We start from the raw sequence: 7,927 nt of genomic DNA, 5'->3' as shown, positions 1-7,927 counted from the left end.
AGGCTCCTCTGTCCGTGGGATTTCCAGGCAAGGATACTGGAGTGAGTTGCCATTCCCTTTTTGAAAAGGATAGTGCTCTATTTTAGGTGTATTTACTTCACTTTATTAAGGAAAAACTTGAAGTCTCTAGAATTTAACTGTCCTGTTCAAAATCACATTGCTGTTAGTCTCATGGCACATATATCTATAAAAAAATCCCTGAAGACAGGTGTCCTGTCCGACACCCAACATGGGTAAATAAAGCTGGTGACTCTTGAGAAGCCCATCTCAGTGTCTGTTCCTTTCACTTGATAGTCTGCTGTCCTACTCACTGGCTCTGAAAGGAAGGAAAGTGAGTCCAGGGAACATTTTTTTCATGCTCTCTAAATATGATTGGGGCTTCCCTGGTGGCTCAGACAGTTAAGAATTTGCTGGCAATGCAGGAAACCCAGGTTCGATCCTCAGGTTGGGAAGATCCCCTGGAGAAGGTGATGGCAATCCATGTTCTTCCCTGGAAAATCCCATGAAGGAGCCTGGGTTACAGTCCATGGGGTCACAGAGAGTCAGAAATGACTGAGCGGCTTCAAAGGTATATGCAATTTTTGTGTTTGTTTTCATTCTATTTTATCCAGTTAGAGTTGATTTACAATGTTGTGTTAATTTAAGGTGTACAACAGTGATTAGGTATATATACATACACACACATGATTATATATTCAGTATATATATATATATACACACACACACACACACACACACACACACACACACACACACACACACACACACACACACACACACACACACACACACACACACACACATATATGTATATATATGGGCTCCCTAGTGGCTCAGACAGTAAAGAATCTGCCTGCAGTGCAGGAGACCTGGGTTTGATCCCCAGGTTGGGAAGATGTCCTGGATGAGGGCATGGCAACCCTCTCCAGTATTTTTGCCTGGAGAATCCCATGGACAGAAGAGCCTGGCAGGAGACAGTTCAGAGGGTCACACGGAGTCGGACACGAGTGAAGTAACTTAGCATGCATGCACATGTGTGTGTACACACACACACACACACTTTTTCAGATTATTTTCCTTTAGAGATTATTACAACATATTGGGCATAGTTCTCTGTTATTTATTTTACATATGCATGCATGTTAAGTTGCTTTAGTTTTGTCCGACTCTTTGTGACCCTAGGACTGTAGCCTGCCAGGCTCCTCTGTCCATGGGATTCTCCAGGCAAGAATACTGGAGTGGGTTGCCATTTCCTCCTCCAGGGGATCTTCCCAACACAGAGATCAAATCCGAATCTCTTTGTCTCCTGCATTGGCAGGCAGGTTCTTCACCACTAGTGCCACCTGGGAAGCCTATTTTATATACAGTAGTGTGTATATGTGAATTTCAAACTTCCAATTTATCCTTCTCAGACATATACAATTTTTAAAACAGGGGCCAGATATTTAGGTATAGCCCTGATTATATTTAGGTATAGTCCTGATTAAGATAGAAGAGAAAAAAATAACAAAAAAACTTCAACTCAATGTTTAAATTCTGAACTTCTAAGAGATTATTCCATCCTGGAAGTCATTATTTCTGCAAGTAAATAACTGAGGGAGTTAAATATGGTGGAGAAATTCAAAGACAAAGAGGAAAGAAAGTAAATTATGCAAAAGAACCACTATGCCATGGTCATGAATATATAACGATCTAGTTAATATCTACCTTAAAGATCTATTATCCTATGTTGAGGTGCGTCTTCTAATTTATGGATTTTTTAATTTAGAAAAACAATAAAGTAGAAGTTCTCCTCTAAGATGTTGGATCTGACTTGCCCATAGTTAGCTCTCTAGCTTTATCTTTATCCCTGTCCTATTCAAACTGGATGCTAGGTTATATGGAATTGCCCACAGCTCTTCTCACAACTTGACTTTTCTTGTTGATGCCACACCCACTCTTTAACTCACATTCCCTTCCCCTTTCCTACAGCCTTCCTCTTTCTCTTGCTTATTTGTGTTAAATTGTACTTGAAGCTATCAGTACAGATACTTGTACAATTTATGTATCAGGTCACCCAGAAGTCCTCCACCATTTTTCTGCTGCTTCCTATAACACTGCCACCTATGCTGGGTACCCTTTTATTTTCCCCTTTGGCTGAGATGGATCTTCACTGCTACACGCATATTGTCTCTAGTTGTGGCGAGCAGTGGCTACTCTCCAGTTACGGTACACAGGCTTCTTGTTGCAGAGCACGGGCTCTGGTGTGTGGGGCTTCAGTGGTTTCTGGCTTTTGGGCTTAGCTGTCCTGCAGCATGTGGGATCTTAATCCCCTGGCCAGTGCCCCCCGCATTGGGAGTGTGGATTGTTAACCACTGGACAGCCAGGGAAGTCCCTCGGGTACCCTTTTAAAGTCCCTAAAATCTCCTTTGCTTATCTCTGTCATTATATTTGGTGGCCTTTACAGCTATGTGGCAGTGGCCCTTATTAGTCTTGACCTCCTTGAGCACAGGCATTATCTTTTTTATCATTGCTACATGGATGCCAAGCTCAATACCTGACAGGCAGTGGGTAGGGATAACATATTTGCTAAAACAATACTTTGGAGCATCAATAAATTGGCCTCTAAAAGGACACAATTAAGTTACAGAGGTAGGGGTTACATTGAGGGAAGAAAGATGAATCAACACTACCAGAATGATATGATTTGAGAAAAAAGTGTTCCCCAAAAGTCTCTTTCCTATAATATTAGCATTACACGTTTTTTCTATAGAATCGGGCATTCAAAAAGCAGCAGTTAAAATGCAAATGGGTTGCCCACAAGGCATAATATATCAATTCATTAACATCCACTCTCAAATAACAGAGAGCATGCTTGAGTTTAAAGAAATGGGTTTCGAAATAGCTAAGTTTCGATCATATAATTTACCCAAACATAAGCTATTGCCTCAGGGGGAAAGAGCGGTGGGTCCCCCAGTGAAGGCTAAATATGAAAGAGTTAAATGCGGAAGCCATGAAAATAAATGTCATCAATTTCAAGAGTGTGTTTAAACTTCACTGTGGAGAAAGCAACCAGAATTTTGAAATCATGAGCAAAGAATGAGGAATACCATCCTAGAGGGACAAAGAAGGTGTAGGAAAAAGCATTTTAATAATAAAATTAAGAGGATTAAAAAATGGTAGCCCTAAATCTCAATGCAGCAAACGGGAGTTTTCAATTTTCCTTCTGCTCTTTCTTATCGCCCTTTCATATTCACTTCCTGCTGCAACATAAGTGATCACAGAAACACTGTCGGCCTGCGTCACAGAGTAGCCTGTATGTTCTGCTTACCCATGAGAGGCCTCTGCTTCATGTCAGCATTTGAGACTTGCTATGAAATAATACAGGAGTGCCAGCCTCCGGATTCCGGGCTTCTTGCCAACGACCCCCTTGTCCTTCTCCATCTCCAACAGCAATGAGGATCCATCTGCTGCCCCTGACCTTGTTACTTTCTTTTCCCTCATTTTCTTCTTCCAGCTTACAGCATGTCCTCAACCAAAAAAAAAAAAAAAAAAGATTTATAATCACTCGCTATACACTTTCTTCTACAACTAAAAATTACAATTTAGAATGTTGTAGAATATAAGATTTCCCTTTACCTGAGTAACGATGATCATACGTGGTGAGGTGACTATCAAGGGGTAGGACAAACTGGGAGATTAGGACTGACCTATATACACTACCACGTGTAAAACAGACAGCTAATGGGAACTTGGTATAAAGCAGAGGGCACTCAGCTCAGTGCTCTGTGATGACCTAAAGGGGCGGGATCCGGGATGGGTGGGAGGGAGGCACCAGAGGGAGGGGATGTATGTATACACATGACAGACTCGCTTCATTGTACAGCAGAAACACAACACTGTAAAGCAATTATACGCCAATAAAAAATACTTTTTTAAAAAAAGATACAGTGACCTAAGTTTCCATGGATGAATTTTGTAACATACAGCCTTAGCAAACAGCAAAGCATTTTCTTCTACTGTTGCTTATGCATGCCCTCCCAACATTCTTTATTCCGTGGAGTCATGCTTTCATTCTGGAAAATTAACATAGAATTTTAATACAAGAAATAAAAGTTGATTTCTGGCAACATCTAAGGTGGCTCCGAAATCACTGCAGATGGTGACTGCAGCCATGAAATTAAAAGACACTTACTCCTTGGAAGGAAAGTTATGACCAACCTAGATAGCATATTAAAAAGCAGAGACATTACTTTGCCAACAAAGGTCCGTCTAGTCAAGGCTATGGTTTTTCCAGTGGTCATGTATGGATGTGAGAGTTGGACTGTGAGGAAAGCTGAGCACCAAAAAATTGATGGTTTTGAACTATGGTCTTGGAGAAAGACTCTTGAGAGTCCCTTGGACTGCAAGGAGATCCAACCAGTCCATCCTAAAGGAGATCAGCCCTTGGTGTTCACTGGAAGGACTGATGCTGAAGCTGAAACTCCAGTACCTTGGCCACCTCATGCGAAGAGTTGACTCATTGGAAAAGACCCTGATGCTGGGAGGGATTGGGGGCAGGAGGAGAAGGGGACAACAGAGGATGAGATGGCTGGATGGCACCACCGACTCGATGGACATGAGTTTGAATAAACTCTGGGAGTTGGTGATGGACAGGGAGGCCTGGCGTGCTGTGATTCATGGGGTCGCAAAGAGTCAGACACGACTGAGCGACTGAACTGAACTGAACTGAAGGTGGCTCCAGAGTCAAATCTAGACATAAACTTAATGAATTAAAATCCAGACTCCTTCACCAATCAGCTGGCAAAACTTAACAGCTTGTGAAACTAACACTGATGAATTTCTCCAAGTTTTTGTTTTTTGATGTATAAAATGGACTTCAGGTCAGTGGCCACCCTCCAATTGCTGAGATTATTCTCTGGCAAACATTAGCACAAGGTGAGGCCACAACATATGCAAAATTGTCACAACTGGATTTCCAATTGTATCAATGGCCCATTCTAATCTCAACTCAATGATGACTTAATAGTGTAAAATTTGGCAGGTCTTCTAAGTGTCTATATCAGCACTGCCCCCAAAGACCATTAATAGATTATCTACTTCTTTATAAAGTGCTTCTAAAGAGCTGTCACACAGAAAGTTGAAGGACATCCTGAATTTTTGGAAAGACGTTTGCAATTATTGAAGTATCAAAGGAAATTAAGTAGGTAATAAAAATGCATAAATATTTGCTTCCTTTCATTTTAGTTTTCCAGGTATACAAAGATAATAATTTAATTAATCCTACAAGTCTTTTGAAAATACGTTTGTGATAATCAAAATATGAACAAGAGACTTCATTCTACTCAAGAAGATTATGTCCAATCTAAAATACTGCTTTTAAATACTGATAAGCATAGACACAGGCAAAATACTCTAATGAGGAGCATAAACTCTGAAGCTTATTTGAAATCCCTGCTTCATCATTTGCCTCTCTGCCTCTATTTTCTTATCTGTGAAATGGGTATAATAAAACTATATCAATGGATGTGTTACATGATTTATCTAACTTATTAACTTATTTTAGTTGATATTTTCAGAGATCTTAGAAGAATGGGTGCAGATAATACATATAGTAAAATCAGTTAAATTATAAAATGAATTTAAGGCAGTAGTTGAGAAGTGCTGTAGCAGCAGTAATGGAGAAGGATAACAGAAACAGAAGATGGGACCACCTATATTCTGGAAGAAAACACATGATATAAAGACAAGACAGATCATTTAAGTACCCAGAATTTAATACAACTTTTATATCATGTATATTATTGATATTAGAATAGTATAAAGGGACATCTAATTAAAAAGATATCATAATATTATACTTTATTTAATATGAGTTTTAAAATCCAATAACATGAGTTTGGAGATAGACCACTTGCTATTTTCTACTTGTGTGACCTTGACCAAGTTACTAAAACTCTGCTTTTCTGTCTCCTTGGTTGCAAAAAGGGAATGATAATACCTGTCTCAAAGGACTGTTGAGAGGATTAGGTACATTAATTGATGCAAAGTGCTTAGAAGAAGACCTGATGCATGGTAAATATTCAGTAAATGTTATTAAAGGGTATATTTTCATGCACCGTTACAGAATTGTATATAAATCACTGTAACCACAGCTTTCAGTTCAATTAATTAGCATCTGTCAACCGGTAACATGATCTAATTAGTATAAACTCACTACCTTGCCATTATCTCTTCTCTTGCCAAGAAAAACCCCAGTGGTCCCAAAAGGTAAGCTACAGTTTACAAGGTGAGGAAATCTGGAAAAGTTTTACTGCAAAAACTAAAACACACACTGTTAAAAAAGAAAAAAAAATTAGAACTTCCTTGATCTGCCCTTGAGCAAGAGACTAAGAGAAGCGACTATATTTTCTCACTAAATTAGCTCTAGCTGGAATTGAAGAAATTGTGTCATCATTTTAAAATATTGAGGAAATAATAAGGTACAGTGTGGTTTCTGACAGAATTTTGATGTGCCCTTATTCCACAAATATTTTTCAGCATAGGAAGGGTGTCAAAGGGTCCTTGCCAAACCCTTCTATGTTATATATCTTCCCAACTTGCAAAGAGAAAAAGCATCACTATAATAACCATACTGAAATTTCATTTCTGATTTTTTTCTTCTCACACTTTTTCCCACTTAATATTTCAGAACTTTAAAAGAACTTTAAGTTTTTTTTTTCAGGAAGATTCCATTCTCCTATTTAATAGTTCTATTAATTTTAATTTAAAGTTATTGATGCCCTACTTATGTCAGACACTAAGTAAATGGTTATTGAGTATGGGAGGGGTGCAGGTTGGCATGAACTTCCCCATGGAGATAATACCTGAGCTGAGTCTTAACAAATAAATACTGGGAAGAATTTTGAGACAAAGTGAGAAAATGAACTGAGGAGTTTACAACAGTCCACTTAAAGAGCAAATAGTTCAATATTACTAAATTGCAAGGGAAGAAAGTAGCTGATATAACGTAGGAAATTAACAGGATCCAGGTCACATGTGCCTATATGACTTCTAAAGAACTTACTGTTCACTCAGTAAGAGACAGGAAGTCATTGAAACAATGAAATTGACCTGGAGTAAGAGTGAAGGTGAGATATATATGTGAGAGGGAGATCACTTTGTTACAAGAGTGGACGACAGACAGGGGGTGGGGTAAAAAACATATTAGAAGTCGCAGCAATAGATCATATAAAAGAAGAGCATCTTAACTGAAGAAGTGGCACTAAGGATAAAAAGAAAGGGATTGTTGTTGGAAAGCTTTGTAGAGGCAAGATTTGCTACCCTGTTGGTGGGATTGTAAATGGTACAGCCACTGTATAAAACAGTATGGAAGTTTCTAATAAAAAGCTAAAAAGAGAACTACCAGGAGATCCAGCAATTCCACTTCTGGCTATACATCTAAAAAAGCCAAAAACATTAACACAAAGAGAGACACACACCTCAGTGTTCATAGAAGCATTTATAATTGCCAAGATGTGGAAGCAATCTAGGTGTCCATCAACAGTTGAATGGATAAAGAAGATGTGGTATAACACACACACACTACATATTACATGCAATGGAATACTACTCAGCCATAAAAAGAACAAAATTTTGCCATTTTCAGTAACATGGATGGACTTGGAGGACATTATACCAGAAGTATAGTTATACCAGAAGTAAATTATTATACCAGAAGTAAAATAAGTCATACAATGAAAGACAAATTCTATACGATATTACTCATATATAGAATCTAAAAAGTACAATGAAGTAGTGAACATAACAAAAAGAAGCAAAGTCACAGATAAAGAGGACAAACTAATGGTTACCAGTGAGGAGAGGGAAGCTGAGGAGAGGCAATATAAAGGCAGGGAAAAAGAGTTACAAATTTTTAGGTATACAAAAAACTACAAGGATATATTGT

The sequence above is a fragment of the Cervus canadensis genome, chromosome 13 (genome assembly GCF_019320065.1).
Source record: "Cervus canadensis isolate Bull #8, Minnesota chromosome 13, ASM1932006v1, whole genome shotgun sequence".
NCBI classification, from domain to species: domain Eukaryota; kingdom Metazoa; phylum Chordata; class Mammalia; order Artiodactyla; family Cervidae; genus Cervus; species Cervus canadensis.
The sequence above is the reverse complement of the archived record's forward strand: the minus strand, read 5'-3'. Positions refer to the sequence as shown.